At 45.5% G+C, this 25,742-nt stretch overlaps 1 protein-coding gene across 7 annotated transcripts in view; it reads right to left on the reverse strand.

Moving 5' to 3' along the window:
* The window catches only part of PSD3 (pleckstrin and Sec7 domain containing 3), a 177,166-nt gene that overhangs the window by 113,315 nt on the left and 38,109 nt on the right, over positions 1 to 25,742 (reverse strand). Inside the window, exon 1 of one of the 7 annotated variants that reach the window (XM_073345941.1) lies at positions 18,054 to 18,773. The exons of the other annotated variants lie outside the window; for them this stretch is intronic. The gene's annotated coding sequence lies outside the window, so the exon portion shown is untranslated. Of the gene's footprint in view, positions 1 to 18,053; positions 18,774 to 25,742 lie in introns of those variants that run through there. 7 annotated transcript variants of the gene reach the window in all.

Here is a 25,742-nt window from a genome sequence, read left to right on the forward strand (position 1 = left end):
TTGATTTAAACAACAAAAAGACACCTATAAAAGGCGCCAGATGCCTGAATGCATAATTAATACTGCAACGAAGCCCCAGTGGCACTGAAACAATGTCTCATGCAGGAACTCCACCTGACAGTCGCCACCTGCAATACAAAAACACTCCTTTCTACTCCTTCATCCCTCAGCCCTCCCCAAAAGCCTTACCCAGCTTCTGCAGCGTGCCTTTATAGTTACCAAATCTGGGCTGTTTCGGACTAAGCGGGGGGAGTAAGTTCTAGAGCCCAGGGTGGATAAAAATCAATGAGGTTTTTTTTATTTAAATTGGATTTTTTTTTATAAAATGCTTTTTGAGGAAAAAAGCAATCTAAAGATAGTTTTAATTAAGATACATTATAGCTAAAAGATATTGCATCATGGATTAGGGATTATAAATTCTAATTCAACAGTATGAGACAATATAGTCATGTAATGTTTAAGAAAAGTTTTGTAAATGAGTTCCAACAGTTCATGGATTAGGGACCCAATCTCACGGGAGTCCAGGGACTTCTGTATAGCTTATTTAGGTTAATCTTTCTACCTACCCAATGGGACTCAGTGCTCAGTCTAGAAGATACCATCAGAGACGCTTAGTTTTGCGGTTCTCAAACTGTGGATTTGTGTCTCCAGTGATAACATGCTTGTTAACAGCAAAAATGTTTTAAATAAATAAATATATAGAGGTGAGAAATAACAGACCTCAGCCCTATTGTCCGTCTGAAAATTTGCATCCACAGAGTCAATCCCTTACCTCTCTCTAAAAGTGCAAAGTTTCAAAAAGTTAAATGAATAGAAGATTGTTGGGAGTGGAATAGATCTGGACAAGAAGAAGTCTGGAGATAAATGTGAGAAGGGAGGGACAGGCAGCAGAAACAAAAGGGAAACTGTTTGAGCAGCATATTCCAGAAGTCTTGAGGCCTTTCTGAATGTAGCCTTCATTGATTTGAGATCTACCATACCATTCTCTCACTAGAAGGGAAAACCTATAATTAGCAAAAGAGGCCCAGTATGGGAATATTTTAATGAAGGTCCTCTACCTGTGGGTAAGACAGACATGCGTGCAAAATAAAACAGTGCAACAAAGAAATGCAAAGCCTGGTTTCCCGAATGAAACATCATGAGAAGTGTTCCTTCTCAGGAGGAAGCTGCGTTGAAGATGATGAAAGGAACAGGTCTGAACATGCAGAATCTTCAGGTTGGTAAACTTTTATTTCATACTTCTCTCTTGAGGACTGCCCGTCTTCCTTCTGGACTATTCTTGAATTCTCATGTTTGAGCAACAAATATCTTTGTTACTCTATGGTACTAGCATTTTAGATGCAGTTGTGATAAAAATAAATTGCTGAAATAGGCAGATCTTCCTTTTACAATTTCACCTTTAAAGTAGTACTGAGTGTTAGTGAATGTAATGAGTAATACTAAATGAGCAGTATGGAAATAATTAAATAACTGCATTGACTTATTTGGTTTAGGAGAATCCATCCTCAACATACAGGATTCTGAAGACTACCACCATCAAGATCACCATCATTTTCTATAGTTTCAGAGTTATCTGCCAATGACAGTGTTTCAGCCACATCATGATACTAAACTGGGAGGAGTGGTAGATACACTGGAGGGGAGGGATAGGATACAGAAGGACCTAGACAAATTGGAGGATTGGGCCAAAAGAAATCTGATGAGGTTCAATAAGGATAAGTGCAGGGTCCTGCACTTAGGATGGAAGAATCCAATGCACCGCTACAGACTAGGGGCCGAATGGCTAGGCAGCAGTTCTGCGGAAAAGGACCTAGGGGTGACAGTGGACGAGAAGCTGGATATGAGTCAGCAGTGTGCCCTTGTTGCCAAAAAGGCCAATGGCATTTTGGGATGTATAAGTAGGGGCATAGCGAGCAGATCGAGGGACGTGATCGTTCCCCTCTATTCAACATTGGTGCGGCCTCATCTGGAGTACTGTGTCCAGTTTTGGGCCCCACACTACAAGAAGGATGTGGATAAATTGGAGAGAGAGTCCAGCGAAGGGCAACAAAAATGATTAGGGGTCTAGAACACATGACTTATGAGGAGAGGCTGAGGGAGCTGGGATTGTTTAGTCTGCAGAAGAGAAGAATGAGGGGGGATTTGATAGCTGCTTTCAACTACCTGAAAGGGGGTTCCAAAGAGGATGGCTCTAGACTGTTCTCAATGGTAGCAGATGACAGAACGAGGAGTAATGGTCTCAAGTTGCAGTGGGGGAGGTTTAGATTGGATATTAGGAAAAACTTTTTCACTATGAGGGTGGTGAAACACTGGAATGCGTTACCTAGGGAGGTGGTAGAATCTCCTTCCTTAGAGGTTTTTCAGGTCAGGCTTGACAAAGCCCTGGCTGGGATGATTTAACTGGGAATTGGTCCTGCTTCGAGCAGGGGGTTGGACTAGATGACCTTCTGGGGTCCCTTCCAACCCTGATATTCTATGATTCTATGTATGTCACATAGCCACAGTAAATCACCTGTAGCAAAAAGGAAAAAAAATCTCCATCATCTAAAACAACCAAAGATATGTTTGTAATCTGCTGGTTCTTATCACAAAAAGATTTAAAAATTGCCCAGTTTGTTTATGCAACAAACTCTCCTTTCTGTAAGATTGAGAACCCACACTTCAAACATGGTTCAGTCATTAAGACCAGGATACAGTTCACCCAATAGAGCAAATGTCGCAGGTAAATTGCTGGATAAAGTATACTAAAGAGAAATTGAGCAGTGTGCAAACGGTCTAGAGGGTAACATTGTTAACCTGAGTCTTGATGGGTGGAGCAGTGTCCACAATGATCCTGTTGTATATGTGCTTGTCTGACAACAGAAGAAGGGAAGGTCTTCCTTCCAGAAACAATTGATACATCAGGAAATGCACACACAGTAGAATACTTACAAGAAGTAGCAGTAAAAGCCATAACAAACTGTGAAAAAAAATTCAAATGTCTACTCTGCATCTTGGTCACAGACAATGCTGCAAATGTATCCAAGATTAGAAGAAATTTAGAAGAGAGTCCCAAGCTAATAACATACGGTTGCAATGCTCATTTGATGCACCTCCTAGCCAAAGACTTCAGTGTTCCAGTAATAAAGGCTAATGCTGTTGAAATTGTAAAATACTTCCATAACAACCACTTTGCAGCAGCTGCTCTGAAAAAAGTGGGAGGAACCAAGCTCACTCTCCCACAAGACGTGTGATGGAACTCAGTAGTGGACTGTTTTGAGCACTATATCAAGAACTGGCCTAATCTGATGACAGTGTATGAACAAAATAGTGAACAAATAGATGGCCCTGTCATAGCCAAAGTTCTCAACATTGGGCTTAAGAGAAATGTTGAACACATGCTGAGTACCCTGAAGCCTATTTCTGTAGCCTTGAACAAAACGCAGGGAAATAGCTGTTTTATTGCTGATGCTGCTGAAATTTGGAAGGAACTGAGTGAGATCTTAAAAAGGGAAATATGCAATGACAGAGTTAAATTACAAGCATTTAAAAAACAAATGGGACAAGCACTATCTCCAGCTCATTTTCTTGAAAATATTCTCAATGCCCGGTACCAGGGTCAAACCTTAACTGCTGAAGAAGAGGAGTTGGCTAGGACATGGACATCCAGCAATCATCCCTCCATAATGCCAACTGTAATAAACTTCAGAGCTAAGGGTGAACCATTCAAGAAATATATGTTTGCTGACGATGTTTTAAAGAAGGTCACACCAGTGAACTGGTGGAAGTCACTTAAGCACTTGGATTCAGAGACTGTTGACGTGATAATCTCACTTTTAACAGCAGTAGCTTCTTCCGCCGGTGTAGAAAGAATATTTTCTTCCTTTGAACTAATTCATTCCAAATTGAGAAATGGTTTTGGACCTGAAAAAGCAGGAAAGCTTGTTTTTCTTTTCCAGATTATGAACAAACATGAAAATGAAGGTGAGGACAACTGAGTTAGCTGCAGAAGCCAATATTTTAAGTTTCTCGTGTTGATCTGGCTGACATAGTCAATTTAATTTTTCTTTCTGTTTTTAAATATTTCATTTAACTATTTTAGTTAACAATTTTAACAAAAACAAACCTGATTTTAAAAATCTTGAATGTTTAACTAAATTCAAAAATTCATATGCTTGTTTTGTTAAAATATTATATGTTTGCTGTTGAATAAAAAATCCATAATACGTAACGCTGTTGTTTTAGTTAAATAAAACAATTTAAATGTCTGTCTGGTGATGTTCTCTTCCTAATACAGCATGGAAAGAAAATCCACCAAATACTAATGACTTCATAAATATCTGCTTCTATTACCTTTGGTAAATGAAATAACCAATCATTCATTTTCTGATATAGCTGTAAAATTAATCTGAAAAGTTTTCAAAATAAATCACTTTAAAAATGTATAGTGTGTATCTTCTAAAAATGAAACCTACATCTATCTCTGAGTTGTGAAGAATATGTATTAAGGTTATAACGACCAACAAGAATGCACTTTAATGTAGAAATCCATGATTAAATCAAGTCTTCCTGACTAGTGATTTAAATCATGATTTAAATCAAATCCACCCTGCTAGAGCCCCATAGCTCCCACAGAAAATACCCTGCCGGCAGCCTCCTCTCTCTTCATACTGGACATCTGACTCCTTTAGGCATATTTAAAAAAATCTCAGCTTTAATGTTGAACAATACAAAGGGTAAACAGCTACAATACAAATTGCTGCTATACACCCAATATGCTTACAGTGCTTTCCCCACACACTCACACACCCCCCTTCAAAAGCCATGTCATGTCAACCTATGCACAACCTCTGATTTTGTCACAGAGATCACGGTGGCCACAGAAATCGTGAATTTGAATAAAGTGTGAGAAACCTTGGAAATGTCTTGTAAAAATGCATTTGATTAGTCCACCACAATGAGTGGCGTTGTGCACCAGGTCGCAACGCCACTCAGGTTTGGCCTGTCCACCCCTCCGCTGATGGAGACAGAGGGGCGGATGAGCCAAATCGTAGTGGCGCTGTGACTTTATGTGCTAGGTCGCAACACCAAAGGCAGAGAGTCCAGTCAGGAGCAGCTGCTGTGGGGTGAGTACAGGGTGGACTTGCTCTCCAAAACCCCTTTCCTAGGCCCCATCTTTCAGCACCCCCACTATACTCTTATGTTGATGTAATGCAAACTACATTATTTGGTGAACTTTCCGTGACCTATGTTCTTTTTCCTGCATCTCCACCGTGAAATTTACTAAACATTTCTGTGCCAAAATCGTAGCCTTAACTACCACCAATAAAACACAGCCCTGTCTCCCCCTCTACTCCTTATTACAGGCAATATTTATAACCCTAGAAGGTGGCCAGCACTGACAGAAAACATCTGCATCCTGAAGTCAAATACAAGAATGAACGCGACCACAAACCATGACCGGTTATATGGAAATGCCAGCAACTACCATACAGTGACCTATATTCCACAGCAACTTCCAGCACAGCACTTTAGAAATGAAGGAGAAGAAAGCTTGCTTCTTTTACTGTTGGCAGCTTGCCAAAAGAGTGGTCTTAGAGGGAATTTCACTAGTCTAATTTCCCAGATATAAAATGCAGTCCAAGTCAGGTGTTTCATTCACAAAAGTATCATCTCAAAGCAGCTGACTATTTGATTCAATATTCTCTGAGTTTTTCTTACAACTAAGCAATAGGCTACTAGTAGGCATGGGGTAAAAGTGGTGTTTGGACTTATTCAACACCTAAATTTAGCATTCATATCAAAGAGGCCAACTTGACAATACTAGAGATTGAGGGTGAGATTTTAATGCTCAGTTCTCATTAGAAATTAATGCATGTCCAAATCACTTAAGCAGCTTTGAAAATATGAAGCCCCAAGATATACAACATCTTTTGAAATCCTTGTTCTCTAAATGTGTAATGAGGATTATTTAATTAGTTCCCAGATCTCTGTTGACAATGATGCTAGTAGCCAATTAGGGCCAACTGTGATGGTGGTTTATGTGGACACCTATTCATTAAGAACTAGACCAAGAGGACCTCAGGTAAGGATTCAGATCTATTACATAGATGTGAAAGCTCCTGTGCCCACCAACTCTGGTGTTTATGTGATAAAAATGAAAATCTGCCGCATGGTATAAGCTAGATGGGTGTATAATGGAGTTTATTTAATCAGTGCTGTCATAGATATAAAGGGAAGGGTAACCACCTTTCTGTATACAGTGCTATAAAATCCCTCCTGGCCAGAGACAAAATCCGTTCACCTGTAAAGGGTTAAGAAGCTAAGGTAGCCTTGCTGGCACCTGACCCAAAATGACCAATGATACTTTGACAAGATACTTTCAAATCTGGAGGGGGAGGAAGAAGGCTTTTGTGTGTCTGTGTGATACCTTTGCCAGGAACAGACCAAGGATGCAAGCCCTCCAACTCCTGTAAAGTTAGTAAGTAATCTAGTTAGAAAATAGGTTAGGTTTTCTTTGTTTTGGCTTGTAAATTCGCTGTGCTGGAGGAAATGTGTATTCCTGTTTTTGTGTCTTTTTGTAACCTAAGGTTTTGCCTAGAGGGATTCTTTATGTTTTAAATATGACTCCCTGTAAGGTTATCTTCCATTCTGATCTTACAGAGTTGTTTTCTTATCTTTTTTTGTTCTTCTAATAAAGTTCTGATTTTTAAGAATCTGATTGGGTTTTTTGGGTCTTAAAAATCCAAGGCTGGTTTGTGCTCATCTTGTTTATTCTCAAGCCTCCCGAGGAAAGGGGGTGTAAGGGTTTGGAGGGATATTTTGGGGAAATAGGAACTCCAAGTGGTCCTTTCCCTGTTCTTTGTCTAAATCACTTGGTGGTGGCAGCATACTGTTCAAGGACAAGGCAAAGTTTGTGCCTTGGGAAAGTTTTTACCCTAAGCTGGTAAAAATAAGCTTAGGGGGTCTTTCATGCAGGTCCCCGCATCCGTACCCCAGAGTTCAGTTCAGAGTGGGGAAGGAATCCTGACAAATGCCTAGAGTTTAAGGCCAAGAGAGATCATAATGATAATCTAATGTGACCTCCTATGTATCACAGGCCACAGAATTTGAGCCAGTGATTCTTGCAAAATTAATCACAGGAATCAGGCAAGAAGGGAACTTGAACTCCTGGTCATTGGGGTCACAGACCAGCACAATATTCCCTGTGCCACCAGTGGAGTTTGAGCTAACTACTTCTGTCTCCTGGTGAATTTTTACAGCCTCTTCTGTCCTTTCTGTTCCCACATTCTCAGATTCTTATCTGAAAACTCTGATGCAGTGTGCCATAGTATCCAATCAAAAATGAAAATAATATGATGAATAGCTGCAGCCTTAAATTCAGTGCATGGCACCAACAGTTGGTCTCTCCTCCAATAAACACAGATTTAAAACATCTCCACAATGGGACGTAACTGTGCAGGAGCCCTAAAACAATCTATAATGGTTATCCCACTTTTATTATTAATCACTGTGCTAGCACCTAGTGACCAAACAAGTCATGGTGCTAAATCCTACACACATATAGTAATTGACATTCCCAGGCCTAAACAGTTTATAGTCTAAAAGACAAGACACAAAGTGGGTGAGACACACAAGCAGGAGGAGGGGAGGCAAGAGGAGGATGGAGGGACAAAAGCCAGAGGGTGTTTTAGCACAGTTTAGCTACGTGCACATTTCTTTACCAAGCAGTAACAGTAACCACGACCTGTCACTTGCCTAGCCATGATCAGTTTAATATGTGCATTAAGGCAGATGCCTTTGACTTATAGTCTCATGTGGCTACGCATGGAGCCCTTCCCCCAGGAACGTTGCATCCAAAAGAGAGTGTGCACAGAATTCCGGGAGAGTTAGGGGAAGATGGGGCTGAGGTTTTTATAAGATTTATGTGGTGGTTGGGGGGTAATTATAGCTGTTTTCTCAAACTATACATTGCTGTGATAGCAGCTTTATTTAAAGCCAAGATAAGGCAGCATCCGTCAGGAAAGCCCATTCCAGCAAGGAGCTTAATGATTAGAAATAAAAGGGTGAACATCCTGGCCCAATGAAGTCAATGGCAAAACTCCCATCAAATTCAATCGATGCAGGATTGCTCTCAAGTGCCTACCATGTGTCCATGTGATATTATGAAACTAAAGTTGTTTTGTTTTGAACATGCCTTCAGTTTCAGTCTTTTTTACACTTTTTATGAAGAAAAAGTTTCCCAAACCAATATACAGCATCTCTGACTGTCAGCAGTCTTATCCATCATTATCTGTCCTGCAACATCACCTACAGGCCGCAAGCAGGGATTGGTACCCTATTCTACTAGGCACTGCGGATAGGATCTTCTAGTGCTGAGCGCGGAACTCTGCTCTCACTGAAGTCAGCGCTGACTTCCATGGGAGCAGAGTTAGGCCAACACTGCTGGCTGTTGAGAAACTCCCACCCTGCACATGCAATCACTTACCGAAAGAGGCAATCCCTGCCCTAACGAGCCTACGATTTAAGGAAAGTTAATATTAAACTGGGGACAGATACCTAGAACCACTGTGGAAGAATCATTCCCTGGGGACGAAAGCTTCTAGCCAGCTTTGGAACATGACCAGTCACGGCCTGCAATAACTGATTGACAGCATGGAGAGCCAGAGGGCTTCCAAACTGCTTCCAACAGATCTCAAGACTGATTGTGAAGCTTGTCTGCCGTGTCCTGCAGCTCATTAGAAACTCATGTCAAACAATGATTTACCTTGTCAATTAACTTCTATTACAGGCTCTCCCAAGAAAAATTTCCCTTTCTTGGTAGGTGATTCACTGTGCTACTTTGCTCTAACTGGTTTCATATGCTTTGAAGTCCCGCATATGACCTCTCTTCAAAGACATGCTTTACAGTAGATCAGTCTTCTATGGGCAGCACAGCGGCACACACTTGCAACTCCAACTAACTTTGCAGCTCCCCAGTATAGTATAGTATCAATGAGTATATGAATGGAGGAAGACTATGGATCAATGATTCTGTGGACAGCTGCCAAGAAGCCATTAAAAAAAATACCAAGTGCTCAGACTTGTCACACTCCAAAGAAAGGAATAAAGTAATATGTATCTATATATCCACTATGATCTATCACTTCTCATTCTTTACCAAGAAGATTTCATATTCCAAGTAGATTTTAGAAGTAGAACAGGCTCAGCTGCTTAACATAACCACCAGCTGCATGTAATCATCCTCCTTATCTCTCTCCTTTTGCTTCCATTAACGAAAAACTCACAAATCGTAAATAGGAGTAAACATCTAAAATGTCAGAAAATTTCATTTCTAGGAGGCATGAAATGGAGCAAGTACAAACCCTCTCCCTATAGGATCACAGTATGAGAACAAAAAGAAAAGGAGGACTTGTGGCACCTTAGAGACTAACCAATTTATTTGAGCATAAGCTTTCGTGAGCTACAGCTCACTTCATCGGATGCATTCAGTGGAAAATACAGTGGGGAGATTTATGTACACAGAGAACATGAAACAATGGGTGTTACCATACACACTGTAACAAGAGTGATCAGGTAAGGTGAGCTATTGCCATGCATCCGATGAAGTGAGCTGTAGCTCACGAAAGCTTATGCTCAAAAAAATTGGTTAGTCTCTAAGGTGCCACAAGTACTCCTTTTCTTTTTATGAATACAGACTAACACGGCTGCTACTCTGAAACCAGTATTAGAACAGCAAGATCATCCACCTAAAAGCACAGGATTACAGTCTCCCAACAGCCAGCATGTCCCGGTGTTACACTGATATTACAGCTGATTGTAGCCTCAAGTACAAGCAGCAATCAAACGTTTTGCTGAAAATGCTGTGGACCTGATTCTTAAATTTAACCCACGACCCTTTCACACTGTTGTGGCAATGTAAAGAGACCTGAAAGTGGGTGCCCGCTTTAAGGCCCCTTTGCACTGCTAGGGCAGCGGAAGGGAAATGTATTGTACATGAAAACCAGGCCCTTTCTGATCCAGCTGCTCTGTGGCAGTGCTCTTCTGCAGTCGCTTATCGAGGATCCAAGGTTTTCAAATAATAAAAAGAATTATTTTAAAAACCCACACAATATTTATGCAAACTGGATTTGTACCCACAGAGGGCCGGATACTCCTCTGGTGTAAACTGGCATAGCCCCAGGGTCTTCAGTGAGATCTGGCCCATCTGCCTCTCATTGAGATCAGAAATAGACCAAAAAAAAAAAAAAAGTACATTAAATCCCAGTTACCTCTGTTAGAACATGCTCAGCCCCTAACTGTTCCATGCATGGGATAGTTTTCTATCCCATCTGTTCTGCAAACATTCCTCTCCCTTGGAGTTTCTTGCATACGTTGCAGCTTTTGAGAGCAGTACAAATACGGTGCACTGGTTCTGCCTGGTATTTCCCCACAACACTTTAATACAGCTTCCTCGGGAGCAAGAATCAAAACTTGAAAGACATTTAACTACTTCCCCTGCTCTTCCTGGTTCCCCACAACAACTTCCCTCCACCAGACCTGCTTCAAATGCCCACAATACAATGAAGTCACACATGACCGCACACTAGCATTAAAGTTTAACTGTTTGGAGACTGGCCCAGAAAGCTCATGTGAATTGTGCAGCTGTTGCAGCTTAATTCTTTTGCCAGCAGCTAGGAAAACTGATGGTCAAAAATACAGCGTTTGTTCCTTTCCTTAAAGTCGGTTCTTTTTAAAAAAACAAACAAACAAACAAACAGATGGTGTGTAGTAGGCCACTCATTTTCCACAGGAGTTTTATTTCATAATTCTGCAGTGAAACAACCTTTCCTCCTTTTCACAACTGATAGAACAGCCAAATGCTCTGCCAAGTAGTTTCAATGTTATTTGCATTGTTTTGGCTACCCATAGTTCTCCTTGTAGCAAAAACAAGACACCATTCACACACAGCTCCCTACAGTTGTTTGCTTCTACCTCTTCTCCAAGCAGGCAGCTGAGAAAAGCAGAGTTTACCAGCAAGAATGCAGAAGGGCTCGACTGACAGCCAGACATAATCAACGGCTAAGAGGACAGACTGCACTTTGGGCCAGGTCATCAGCAGGGCATAAAACAATATAACTCCATGGATCTCAGTGAATGGATGTATGAAGTGTAGGCTACTCGCCTAAAAAGCACTGACTTTAATGGGGCTATGTCAACACAGGCCAGCTGAGCACCTGACCACTGATGCTTTGTACTAAATAGGTGTGTGCAGTTTTCGGATCAGCTGCTGGTGTATTGTGGGGGGTTTTTTGGTCAGCTCCTGGATTTTTTTGTTTTGCTTTGAGAGGGAGCTGAAAATGGAGGTGGTGTCAGCAGCCTGGTATTTTGTTTGTTTGTTTTTTCCAACAACTGTTTATTTAGGAAGTATAAACAGTTTTACAAATCCTCATCAAACATGCATGAGAAATACAGTATAAACCAGTACAAAAGTCAACTCAGCCCTTTTTTGTTTAGAGAAACGTTATACGCAATGATACCATTGTCAAGTTTTTCTACTTAGCAAGGTATTTCCAAATGTTCTTAATGGTTCCTCCTGGCCTTATAATCTATGAAGCTAGAGGATGAACCTTCCGACACAACACAGGCAGGTTTTCTTAACGCAAGAAAAACTCCTCTCTCACCAACAGAAGTTGGTCCAATAGAAGTTGGTCCAATAGAAGGTACTACCTCACGTACCTCGTCTGTCGAAGGCCTGGTGTACACTACAGTTAGGTCAGCGTAAGCTGTCTCATGTCGACCGAACTCTGTAAGTGCCTACACTAAAATGTTGCTCCCCCTCATGTAACTCGCCCACTATTCCGACTTAATAACTCCACCTGCGCGAGAGGCGTGGTGCTTAGGTCGATGTGGTTAGGTTGACGCAGTGAGAGTGCAGACAATGCTTACATCAGCTGTTGCTGCCTCTCAGAAACCATCCCCCAATGACCCACCCTGGCAGTTAAATTGGTGCAAGTGCTCCTGGTGAGGATGTGCACGGCCAACACAAGGAGCATAGCGTGGATGTATAAAACCGATTCAATTACTGCAGTGGGTGTACGTGGATGTAACTTAGGTCAACTTAATTTCGTACTGTAGACTTGCCCTTAATATCTATTTGTCCTCTCTCTATTTGGCACATTAATTTTCCATAACCGTAACTTCACGTATTCCTTGGAACCATTCTGGGCAATTTTTTTCTTTTCCAGTAAGAAGCTACCAACACCCTAGCACCTACATTAAGGCTGGAATTTTCAAAGGAGCGATAACGGAGTTAGGAGCCTAACTCCACACCTTCTGGAGGCTCTCCCATACCAGGGGAATCCTCTGCAGGGTGATTTCTGCTCCCTCTCTGCCACCTGAGCATTGCCAAGGAAGTGGATTGGGGCCAAAATTCTGACCCATTAATTGTATTGTTGCATGATGCTTCTCTAAACAAAACGTGATGAGCTCATTTCTTAATTGTTGATAGTGCATCGTTGGTGCTCTTACGATAAAGATTTGAAAAACTGTTCATGCTTCCTAAATAAACAGCTATTTTAAAAAGCAAGTAAGCAAAGAAGTTACATTTGGTGGGTCTTCAAAACTGTTAAACAGCATTTCCCTTTTCAGTTTAAGACCTCAACCTATTACTGTGAAACTCTGGGAAAGGCCCCCCCAAAAAATCACATAATCAAAGTCATTCTAAGGAGAACCCTGCTGCACGCTCGAAGCTTTGTTGTGGATTGTTCCTGAGAACCTTCAGGGTTACTTTTTTACTTTTTTTATTACTTTTCAGTGATGAGCTGCCAAACTCTTAACAACCAGTTCCCTCCTCACCCCACGAGGGGGTTGTGGCCCACCCCCGCCCCCGGGGACTCCTGCCCCATCCAACCCCCGCGTTCCTTGACGCCGCCCTGAACCCCTGCCCGCCCCCAGAACTGGGCAGGAGGGTCTCGTGGGCCACCATACTGGGTGCCCACCCCACCCCACCCCTAAGAGCCAGACGGACCTGCCGGGGGGCAAGGTGGGGAGTCCCAGCGGTACCTACCTGGGGCAGCTCCCAGGAAGCATCTGGCAGGTCCTTCTGGCTCCTAGGGGCGGGTAGTGGCTGCTCCCCGCACTGATCACATCAAAAGTGGAGCCTTAGGTACCGACTCCGTGGGTGCTCCGGGGCTGGAGCACCCACGGGGAAAATTTGATGGGTGCAGAGCCCCCACCGGCAGCTCCCCGCCCTGCGCCCAGCCCACCTCCGCTCCGCTTCCGCCTCCTCCCCTGAACACGCCGCCCCGCTCTGCTTCTCCGCCCCCACCCCGGCTTCCTGTGAATCAGCTGTTCGCGCGGGAAGCCGGGGAGGGCTGAGAAGCAGGTGGAGGCTTCACACTCATGCGCAGGGAGGCGGAGGTGAGCTGAGACGGGGAGTGGTTCCCCTGCGTCGTCCCCCCCCCCCCCCCCGGGTTACCTGCTGCGGCGCAGGCGGCCCTCCTCACGCCCCCCCCCAACTCCAGCTCACCTCTGCTCTGCCTCCCTGGGCCTGAGCAGGAAGCTGCCGCCTGCTTCTCAGCCCTCCCAGGCTTCCCACGCAAACAGCTGATTCACAGGAAGCTGGAGGGCGGGGGGGCAGAGAAGCAGAGCGGGGCAGCGCATTCAGGGGCAGTGGCGGGGCGGAGGTGAGCTGGGGCTGGGGGCGGAGAGGGGAGCTGCCGGTGGGTGTTCTGCACCCACCAAATTTTCCCCTTGGGTGCTTCAGCCCCGGAGCACCCATGGAGTCAGCGCCTAAGGTGACACTTTTGGATGGTTTTGGATGGTTGTCCTCATAGGACAACCGGTTCTAAAAGGGCTTCTAAATTTAACAACTGGTTCTGGTGAAGCGGTGCGAACCAGCTCCAGCTCACCACTGGTGATACCAATATTTTTAAATCTGTGTGTCTAAATTCAGGGCACCTAGATAAAAGTGGCCTGATTTTCTCCAAGCCTGAGCACCCGAATCCCTTGAAGACAATGGCAGCTGCTGGTTGCTCAGCACTTCCGAAAATCAGGTCTCTTATTTAGGGGCCTAAATATGGATTTAAGAGTCTAATGTCAGGAAATCATGGCCCAAATCGTCACGTTCTGAGATCAGCCTCCCCCACTTTGAAAACTTTGAGAAGATCCTTGGAGAGGAAATACCATGTTTTTCTCCTCACCCCAAGGGTATAGCTAGTGAAAACAGGGACAGGACAATTAAAGAAACAGAATCTAAGAGAAAACCAGTGGCCCCAGATACAACAGTATAGAGGAAACACGAACCAAGCAGAGAGAAGTTTGCAAATGCATTACCTGGACATACGGGACCGGTGCTCCATTGTCCTGCATTTTGTGTAAGCATTTACACCCAATGAATGCAAAGTGGATGCAAAATGCTACCAAATCAGAATCGTTGCATTTTGCCCCCACTTTGCACTGGTATAAATCACTACACAATGGCAGGGCAATGGGGATTCAGGCTTAATGTCTGGGTGCCGCAGTGCAGCTGTAAAGGCACACACCCCTTCTAAGCTAACCAGTCTTAAAGGTTGAACACCCTGCCACAAGGGAGTGACAGGAAGACAAAGTATAACCTTCCAATTCTCTGTTGTTCTGACTAAATGAAACCCTCCATCTTGACTGTAGCAAACCTGCACGTCGCAGGGAAATGATAGTTACACAGACAGACCGGCTCTAGAAGGAGAGAAAGGGAGAGAGATCTAAAGCTATTAAAACCCACAGGAAGCAGAAGATTGAAAATCTTTCCCCAGGAATACAGGCAGCACCAAGGTCTCGTTCACCCCCATTTCTCCCCTACTCCGTTGAGCTCTAAGCAACATCAGCAAGAATAGCTGGATAACTGAACTGTACATGAGGAGAGGATTCCTTTTAAAAACAAGCAAACCTGTACTTCAGAAAGGCTCTCAGCAAAGCTCCTGCCTAAGAACCTGCAAGCTGGCTGATTTTGGCAAAGGAAGGCACTGCCCCTTTCCCTGCCCCCACTCAGGATTCTGCAGGCCATTGTCATAGTGATCCTGTTTTTCTGTCATGCATAGTTTGTGTCAGGACTTACGGAATGTAGTCAAGGTCAGCCGCTGATAGGCTGGCAGGGGAGAAACACCCAGACACAAAGGAGCCCATAGGAACTTGTAGCCTGGAAGTCTCTAATCATTTTTATTTATTTATTTATAAGCCATGTGACTGGCCTTCCCATAGCAGTGTTTCACCCTCAGAGAGCGCGAGAGCTGTACTGCCGACAGGGATGCTGCTCTTCTGCACATTCATTAAAAGACAGAGCTGCATTACTGCCATGCATTACACCCAGACAGCTCAACACCTAGGGCCAGATTTTCAGCCGCACTATGGCCCCTTTATACGGCCAGCACTGCATAAAAGGGCATCTCGGAGTACATGAAACCAGGCCTTTCACGTCTGTCAATCAAAGATAATTTCATTCTGAGTGTGTAATGACTGGGGGAATGTCAACTGGCTGCTTCTCCTTTTTTTTTTTTTTTTTTTTTTTTTTTTGGTAAAGAAAGCTATTTTTGATTTGAACATGGAGCTTCCCTGCCAAGCTTGTATCTTTTGCATATATATATATATATATATATATATATATATACTGGATTTAAAGAACCAGCCATCTTTCATGATCTGTTACTCCAGAAACTAGAATCAACATTGGGAAAGGTTTTTCTTGCACTTGCCGCCCCCCCCCCCCCCCCCAATTGTGTGTCACTGAATCTGAGGAGACGGTAAACTGTCCTGGGTGGTTGGTTGGTGTGGTTTGGTTTTTGGTATTCCTTCTTGCTGACTGTCCTCATCCCTCTGATAGCCCCTCGCCATCCCCCCTAATATTATGAGCTGCCCAGCTATACCTTCTGCCCCCCACATTCATATCCCCATGACCTGCGGTTCTCAACTTGGGGTCCGCAGCCCCCTTTTAGGGGGGACACGGAGCCCCACCACTGAAACCTGGTGCCCCAAGCCCGAGTGCCCCCCGCGAAGCTGAAGCGGGGAATGGCGTGGGGCTGAAGTTGCAAGCCCCAGTGCCTGCCGCAGGGCTGAAACAGGGAGCAGCGCAGGTCAGAAGCCTCGAGCCCCGGCAGCCCCCCACCCCTTCCACAGGGCTGAAGTGGGAAGTGGCGCAGGGCTGAAGCCGTGAGCCCCGGCAGCCCCCAGCGGCTGGAGCAGGGAATGGCGCAGGGAGCCCGGACGCCCCCGTGGGGCTGAAGTGGGGTGTGGCACAGGGCTGAGGCCCCGAGCCCCGGAACCCACCCAGGGGCTGAAGCCGGAAGCAGTGCGGGGCTAAAAGCCTGAATCTCCCAACCCCACTTCAGCTGGGAGCAGAGCCGGGCTAAAACCCTGAGCCCCCTTGTCCACCTGAAGCCAGGAATGGCGGGGTTGAAGCCCCACCGCCACAGGCATAAACCTTGTGCCCCCCAACTCTGCCCATGGGCTCAAGGGTCTTGCCCCCCAAACTGCAGTGCCTTACCCAGAGTGGGGAAGTCCTGGGGGAAGCTCCACCCTCCCCGCACCTCCTTTTCTCCCTCAGCCCCACTCAGGCCCTACCCTTTGGCCAGATCCTAGGCAGGAAGACACAGACAGGCAGTGAGGGGCGGCTGCTCCTCTGGCTGGTGGTGCCATGGAGTGGGCAGCTGTGGCATTCCCCCGTCTGCTGCTGGTGCCTGGGGTTGCATCTGCTCCTCAGCTCCCAGCTTCCTCTGACTGCTCACGCAGCCGGTCAGAGCTGCCCAGGCATCTCCAGACCCAGCAGAGCCCTCAGGGAGTAGCCACTGGCACACAGCCCCAGACAGGTGGGTGGCTGGATGAGGTGAGTCAGGGGCTAGAGGTGGCAGTCCCTCCCTGGACCCTGCTGTGCAGAGCTGGCCTGAGTCCTGCCAGCCCTAGCTCTCCCCCACCCCCCAATAGAAGTCAAACTACATCTATACCCCAAGGTCCCTCCTCCCCGGCCAGCTGGGCCCCTGAGTTTTTCTAGCATGTTGAGGGGGGGCTCAGAAAGAAAAAGGTTGAGAACCCCTGCCCTAGACCCTATTTAAGTCAGAATTTGATCCCCGAATCTTAATTTTTGTGTGTCAGCCCTGAAAATTCTAACAGGCATACGTGGCTTTAAGCATGGGAGTCGCCTCATTGAATGCAGTGGAACTGCTCACCTGCTGAACACCAAGCCCATGTGTAAATCCTCACAGGATTGGGCCTCAGCAGGCTCTCTGACTGGACCAGAACACCTGGGTGTACCCTCCATCCAGCGACCAACTACTCAGGCTGCAGAGAGCCCCCCTGGAGCTACATGGAACATGAGTCCACTCCCAGGGGGCCACTGAAGTCAATGGTAACAATCCCATTAAATTTAACTGAGCCTGAATTTCACCCTTTATCTGGAACAATATACAGCACACAGTGGCACCTAGTGACTGCATGCTATACTGCATGAAAATTTCTCATTACAATGCCTACCTAGCATTTAAAGCTGTGGCTCTCAACCTTTCTAGACAATTGTACCCCTTTCAGGAGTCTGATTTGTCTTGCGTACCTCCAAGTTTCATCTCACTTAAAAACTATTTTGCTTGCAAAATCAGACATAAAAATACAAAAAGTGTCACAGCACGCAATTACTGACAAATAGCTGACTCTCTTATGTTAGAATTACATGGTAAAAATGAACCAACTGCAATAAAAATTTTGTACTTACATGTCAGTGTATAGTATATAGAGCAATATAAACAAGTCATTGTCTGTATGAAAGTTTGTTCTAACTTTGCCAGTGCTTTTTTGTAGCCTGCTGTAAAAGAAGGCAAATATCTAGATGAGTTGATGTACCCCTCCTGAAAGACCTCTGCATACCCCTAGGGGTCCAAGTACCCCAGGCTGAGAAACTGGTTAAAAGCCAGGAACACAAAGAGACTAGTGGAAGATCTCAGGAGAGGAGATGGCCAGGGAACCCAGTTAGGGAAACTCAGAAGCTGGCAAAACAATGTATTTTTTCACAACCTCATGGCCAAACCATTTTAACTGAAAAATTCCCATAAAATTCAATGTGAGGCAGATACCTGGCATGGGGAAATTGACAAGTAATCAGTAATCACAAACGGGGTCTTATAATGAGAAGTGTTGGGAACCTTATCTGTAGGAGAAGCTTCCAGTTCTGCCTAGAAAATACACACACACACACAATTAGAAAACAGTTAAGATCCACCCACACAAATCTTTGGACATTTCTTTGTTCTTAGTTATGACATACAACTTTAAAACTCCTTCACACCCACGCATCCCATTCACCACTCTTACTGACAGATTCCATCCCTCCATAAAAAAACCCCACACTTACATGTGCAGTAACTCAATATACACACTGTGATGTTGCACTCCATATGCTTTATGGAAATATGCTTCTGAATATGACATAACTGAAACATGCTTTACTCTAAATACCCCTTGTATGGTATCATTAGAAAGCTTGTAATCTACTGAGTGTGTTCATCCTATTTGTTTGCATGTATTATTTCTATATCTGTAGTGAGGAGAATAAGACATAAACTTGTATCACTGATGTAAACATATTAAGTGGAGGCCATTAAAGGTGCTCCAGAAAATCAGTTGTAAATGGCCTTAGGTTACTTTAAAGCCTACCTGTGTATGTGTGGGCCAGCCCCTGGCGAATGGAGACTAGGGGTCTTACAGTGATATGTGACCATGTCACATAATACTAGAATCCATCTTAAATCTGGTACTTTTCCATTTAGGAGGAGGAGAGGGGACCCAAAGAGACAAAAGATTCCCACCCTGTGCCAAAACTATAAAAGGCGGTGGAGCAGGAGAAAAGGGGCCAGTCATGAGAAAACCCTGCTTACCGCCTGAGAGGTCTGCTGGATCTAACGAAGACTGTCCCGGGAAAAGGATTGGACCCAGACTAGGAAGGAGTCTAGTCTGTGAAAGAAGCTTATTGGAACATCTCTGAGGGTGAGATATTACCTGTAATCAGTTTCTTAATGTATTAGGCTTAGACTTGCGTATTTTGTTTTATTTTGCTTTGTGACTTACTTTGTTCTGTCTGTTATTACTTGAAATCACTTTAATCCTATTTTTTATACTTAATAAAATCACTTTTGTTTTTTAATGAACCCCGAGTAAGTGATTAATACCCGGGGGAGCAAACAGCTGTGCATCTCTCTCTATCAGGGATATAGAGGAAGAACAATTTATGAATGTACTCTGTATACACTTTATACAGAGTAAAACGGATTTATTTGGGGTTTGGATCCCATTGGGAACTGGGTATCTGAGTGCTGGAGATAGGTGACCTGCTGAGCTGTTTTCAGTTAAGTCTGCAGCTTTGGGGGCATGGACCAGACCCTGGGTCTGTGTTGCAGCAGGCTAGCATGTCTGGTTCAACAAGACAAGGTTCTGGAAGTTCAAAGCTGGCAGGGAAAACGGGCTCAGAGGTAATTTCAGCACATCCGGTGACAGTCGCAAGGAGATCTCTGCGACTGAACCCGTCACACACACCACATTCCTCACCATTCCACTATGATGCACAGCTTTAACTCTGACCTTAACAACATCAACATACATGTCTGTAGGACGTGTGTCCTAATGAACTGTAGGATGTGTTATCACTTCATGAGATTTTTAATAATGTTAATTGTCTGCAGTGCTGTGTGTACCTAATGCCACACTGCAGCTTGCGATTTCCTGTACCTAGTTTGAGAGGTGGGTTTGTGTTACCTTGCCAACAGAGTGCTCCAGCTTCTGAAGTGAAAAAACAACACAACTTCATGGTTGTATTTGTTTCTTTTCACACACACACCTTTTTTTTTTAAAGGGATGGGGAGAAAATTAGCGGTAAACATTCAAACGTGTTGTATGCAAATACAACATAATGGTTGCAAATCTAAAATAAACTGAGGAAGTGAAAGTTAAGGCTTCCATAGCAATGTTTTCAAACCCCCCCCCTATCTCCCACCCCCATTTGCTGAGCAGCAGATGCAAATTTTTCCAAAGCATCTAAGTGCTCTGGGACCTACATTCCATTGACTTTCAGAGAGACTTAACCTAAGGGTAGGTCTACACAGCAAAGTGTGGGAGGGGGCTCAGAGCTGGGGCAGAATGTTGGGGTGGGAGGGGGTGAGGGCTCTGGCTGGGGGTGTGGGCTCTGGGGTGGAGCCGGGGATGAGGGGTACAGGAGGGGGCTCAGGGCTGGGGCAGAGGGTTAGGTGAAGGGGGTGAGGGTTTCAGTTAGGGGTGAAGGCTCTGGGGTGGGGCCGGGGATGAGGAGTTAGGGGTGTGGGAGGGGGCTCAGGACTGGGGCAGAGAGTTGGGTGCAGGGGGTACGGGCTGCCCAGGGGCTGCAGTGGGGAGAGAGGACTCCCCCTCCCAGCCCTCTCTCGCCGCAGCAGCTCGGGGCCGGGAGAGAGGCTCCTCTCCCCGCTGCTGCAGCTCCGGTGGAGCTGGGCTGGGCTGAGGGAGGGGCTCTCTCCCGTGGCTGGGGCAAGTCCAGGGCAGGTCCAAGCTGGTGCCGGCGGGGAGGAGTACCTCTCCCCGCTGCGCCAGCTCCGCGTTGGAGTAGAGGCATCTCTCCCTGCCACAGCCCTGAGCCCCTGCGTGGGCTTAATAGGCAGCTGCACAGCTTAGAGGGAACTTAGGTTGGCACCCAGGGTTCAACAATTGCCTGGGTTACACAGGAGGGTAGATGCTCAAGCCACAGGCTACAATATCCAAGGTCTGCTAACTTGAGTTCTACTAATCCTGGTCTTACCTTGCAGTGTAAACATATCCTGAAGGGCTAGTGTCATAAATATAAAGGGAAGGATAAACATCTTTAAAATCCCTCCTGGCCAGAGGAAAAACCCTTTCACCTGTAAAGGGTTAAGAAGCTAGGATAACCTCGCTGGCACCTGACCACAATGACCAATGAGGAGAGAAGATACTTTCAAAGCTGGAGGGGGGGAGAAACAAAGGCTCTCTCTGTCTGTGGGATGCTTTTGCTGGGGACAGAACAGGAATGGAGTCTTAGAACTTAATAAGTAAGCTAGTCAGATATGCGTTAGATTCTGTTTTGTTTAAATAGCTGATAAAAATACCCTGTGCTGAATGGAATGTAGATTCCTGTTTTTGTGTCTTTTTGTAACTTAAGGTTTTGCCTAGAGGGATTCTCTATGTTTTGAATCTGATTATCTGTAAGGTATTTACCATCCTGATTTTACAGAGGTGATTCTTTTTACTTTTTCTTCAATTAAAATTCTTCTTTTAAGAACCTGATTGTTTTTTCATTGTTCTTAAGATCCAAGGGTTTGGGACTGTGTTCACCTATGCAAATTGGTGAGGATTTTTATCAAGCCTTCCCCAGGAAAGGGGGTGTAGGGTTTGGGGAGGATTTTGAGGGGAAAGACGTTTCCAAGCGGGCTCTTTCCCTGTTATATATCTGTTAGTCGCTTGGTGGTGGCAGCAATGAAATCCAAGGGCAAAAGGTAAAATAGTTTGTACGTTGGGGAAGTTTTTAAAAGCTTAGGTTAAAATAAGCTTAGGGGGGTTTCATGCAGGTCCCCTCATCTGTACCGTAGAGTTTAGAGTGGGGAAGGAACCTTGACAGCTAGTCTGGGCACTTCCCAGACAGGTCCTTTCTATTCATTGGCTGCTAGGAGCTGCAGTAATGTAACAACTGCTCACAGGGATTTGCCAATTTACCTTGACTTTTTGCTGTCATGTCTAGGGGCAATTCCACTGAGCAGCACTTCTGTGGAATTCAGGGCTTCCAGTGTTGGGATCTATACAGGTTTCTGGCCTCTTGCTGTTTGCAGCATGTCTGCAATTGCTTTGTGCCTATTTACTTCAAATAGCAGAAAGCATACAGGGAGTGGAAGATGGGAGGGATCAGCAAGGAAAGCCACCTTATTGAGGTCAGAACATGTAAGGATAAAGTGAGAAAGGCTAAAAGTCAAGCAGAGTTGGACCTTGCAAAGGGAATTAAAACCAATAGTAAAAGGTTCTATAGCCATATAAATAATAAGAAGAAAACAAAGAAAGAAGAAGTGGGACCGCTAAACACTGAGGATGGAGTGGAGGTTAAGGATAATCTAGGCATGGCCCAATATCTAAACAAATACTTTGCCTCAGTCTTTAATGAGGATCTCAGGGATAATGGTAGCATGACAAATGAGAATGAGGATATGGAGGTAGATATTACCACATCCAAGGTAGAAGCGAAACTCTAACAGCTTAATGGGACTAAATCGGGGGGCCCAGATAATCTTCATCCAAGAATATTAAAGGAACTGGCACATGAAATTGCAAGCCCATTAGCAAGACTTTTTAATGAATCTATAAACTCAGGGGTTGTACTGTATGACTGGAGAATTGCTAACATAGTTCCTATTTTTAAGAAAGGGAAAAAAAAGTGATCTGGGTAACTACAGGCCTGTTAATTTGACATCTGTAGTATGCAAAGTCTTGGAAAAAATTTTGAAGGAGAAAGCAGTTAAGGACATTGAGGTCAATGGTAAATGGGACAAAATACAACATGGTTTTACAAAAGGTAGATCATGCCAAACCAACCTGGTCTCCTTCTTTGAGAAAGTAACAGATTTTTTAGACAAAAGAAACACAGTGGATCTAATTTACCTAGATTTCAGTAAGGCGTTTGATACGGTTCCACATGGGGAATTATTAGCTAAATTAGAAAAGATGGGGATCAATATGAAAACTGAAAGGTGGATAAGGAACTGGTTAAAGGAGAGACGACAGTGGGTCATACTGAAAGGTGACCTGTCAGACTGCAGGGAGGTTACCAGTGGAGTTCCTCAGGGATCGGTTTTGGGACCAATCTTATTTAATCTTTTTATTACTGACCTCGGCACAAAAAGTTGGAGTGTGCTAATAAAGTTTGTGGATGATACAAAGCTGGGAGGTATTGCCAATTTAGAGAAGGACCAGGATATCATACAGGAGGATCTGGATGACCTTGTAAACTGGAGTAATAGTAATAGGATGAAATTTAATAGTGAGAAGTGTAAGGTCATGCATTTAGGGATTAATGAAAATAATTTTAGTTATAAACTGGGGATGATGCATCAATTAGAAGTAACGGAGGAGGAGAAGGACCTTGGAGTATTGGTTGACCACAGGATGACTATGAGCTGCCAATGTGATATGGCCATGAAAAAAGCTAATGCGGTCTTGGGATGCATCAGGAGAGGTATTTCCAGTAGAGATAAGGAGGTTTTAGTTCTGTTATACAAGGCACTGGTGAGACCTCATCCAGAATATTGTGTGCAGTTCTGGTCTCCCATGTTTAAGAAGGATGATTCCAAACTGGAACAGGTACAGAGAAGGGCTACTAGGATGATCCCAGGAATGGAAAACCTGTCCTATGAAAGGAGACTCGAACAGCTTGGCTTGTTTTGCCTAACAGAAAAAAAGCTGAAGGGAGATATGATTGCTCTCTATAAATATATCAGAGGGATAAATACCAGAGAGGGAGAGGAATTATTTAAGCTCAGTACCAATGTGGACACACAAACAAATGGATATAAACTGGCCATCAGGAAGTTTAGACTTGAAAATTCGATGAAGGTTTCTAACCATCAGAGGAGTGAAGTTCTGGAACAGCCTTCCAAGGGAAGCAGTGGGGGCAAAAGATCTATCTGGCTTCAAGATTAAACTCAATAAGTTTATGGAGGAGAAGGTATGATGGAATAAGATGATTTTGGCAATTAACTGATCTTTAACGATTCATGGTAAATAGGCCCAATGGCCTGTGATGGGATGTTAGATGGGGTGGGTTCTGAGTTACTACAGAGAATTCTTTCCTGGGTATCTGGCCGGTGAATCTTGCCCACATGCTCAGGGTTCAGCTGATCACCATATTTGGGGTCAGGAAGGAATTTTCCTCCAGGGCAGATTGGAAGAGGCCCTGGGGGGTTTTCGCCTTCCTCTGCAGCATGGGGCACGGGTAACTTGCTGGAGGATTCTCTGCACCTTGAAGTCTTTAAACCATGATTTGAGGACTTCAGTAGCTCAGACATACGTGAGAGGTTTATTGCAGGAGTGGGTGGGTGAGATTCGGTGGCCTGCATTGTGCAGGAGGTCAGACTAGATGATCATAATGGTCCCTTCTGACCTTAATATCTATGAACCTATGAAAATAGTACAACATTGTCCAAGGCTTGTTAAAAAAAAAAAATTGGAGGAGGAAGGGAGAAATAACTAAATGATGGGTCGAAACTACTGAGAGTGTCCCTGTACAGTTAGCTTGACCTTTTAATAACCTTTATTCAATAGCAGACAGTATTTCTAAGGGTTAACTTTTTGAGCATAGCACAGAAGTAATAAAAGAAGTGAAGTCAATGCACACGCTGTATCCTAGCTGTAACCAGGCGCAGACTCACTGGCTGCGCCTCCTGCTGGTCGTCTCAGGGAATTAGCATTCCAGCCTCCAGAGTGCCCTCTTCAGGCCTTTATAGAGCCAGCTGGGCCCTGATTGGGGCGTGATCTGGGTCTCATCCTCAGCGACTGGCCCTTTGACGGTCTGGGTTCCCACCTCCTGCAGGGTTCCCTCCATCCCTGTTGTCACCTCCTTCAGTTTTGGTCCTTCCAAGCCCACAGGCACCTCCTCCGGCCTCTCCTCAGTTCCCCTGAGGGGGCAGTGCCTCCTTATGTGGCCCAGTGTCCAGCAGCCCCAGCAGGCCCTCTGCCTCCTTGCTGCCCTGGACCTTTCCGTGTCCCTCTGGCCTGGGCATGCCCACCATGAGGGGCCTGCAGGCAGAAGGGCCAAACAGGTTGGCAGCTGCCCAGGTTCCCTCACCCAGCTGCCTGTCCACAGGAATTGTCCCTGTCTCTCCTCCAGGCGAGGTGCCCTGCCCCTGTCCCAGCAGGGACAATCCCCTTTTAAATGTCCCCGCCTTCTGCAGGCGTAAGACGTCTGTTGTTCTGCCACTTACCACCGTTACCTCCGCAACTCCTGCTGGAGGATCTTTGTCGGGGCCGCTGCTCCTCCTCCTTCACCAGCTGGCCCATGCTCTCATGGAGGGCCCACTGCACCTCCCATATGTCCCATTGCCTGCCCCCACCCCGGTTCCCCAGCCGGTGGTCAGCCCCCTTCCTCCAGCACACTGACCACGGGGCCCAACCAGGGACTGCACCTGGGGCCTCCCCATAGAAGACCCCCGTGTACCCAGGGTCCATCATCCCCCAGGTCACTCCCGTTCAGGCAATAGTTCTACTGCCCACGCCCTTGGCCCTTGTATCGGGGTAGGACTGCTTACACCCGTATTCTCCACCACTCTGAAACCGGGCGCAGACTCACCGGCGGTGCCTCCTGCTGGTTGTCTCAGGGAATTAGCATTCCAGCCTCCAGAGCGCCCTCTTCAGGCCAGTGTCTCGCCTTGCTACTGGCTCCCATGTCCCTCCCAGGACCCTAGTGCCCCTTTCACTGGGTGCTGCCCCCTGGCAGTACCCCACAGTTCTGCATCTCCCCCTCCCAGGGGAACCCCCCACCCACAAGACCTACCTTGCCTCAGTCGTAGACTCCTGCCAGTCACCAGCTAGCCCCGGGCCCTGAGGCAGACTGCAGGATGAGCCACTCATCCCAGGCAAGGTTGGGTTTGGACCTGCTGCCTCTGCCTAACCTTTGGCTGTTCCCTGCCACCCCAGTACCGGTTGGGCCTAATACTAGGCCGCAGCCTGGGGGTTTCCTGGCTGGAGCTCCCCAACTCCTCAAGCCCTTCCCCAGCCCTGCTCCAATC

Source organism: Lepidochelys kempii, chromosome 5, assembly GCF_965140265.1.
Source record: "Lepidochelys kempii isolate rLepKem1 chromosome 5, rLepKem1.hap2, whole genome shotgun sequence".
NCBI lineage: Eukaryota > Metazoa > Chordata > Testudines > Cheloniidae > Lepidochelys > Lepidochelys kempii.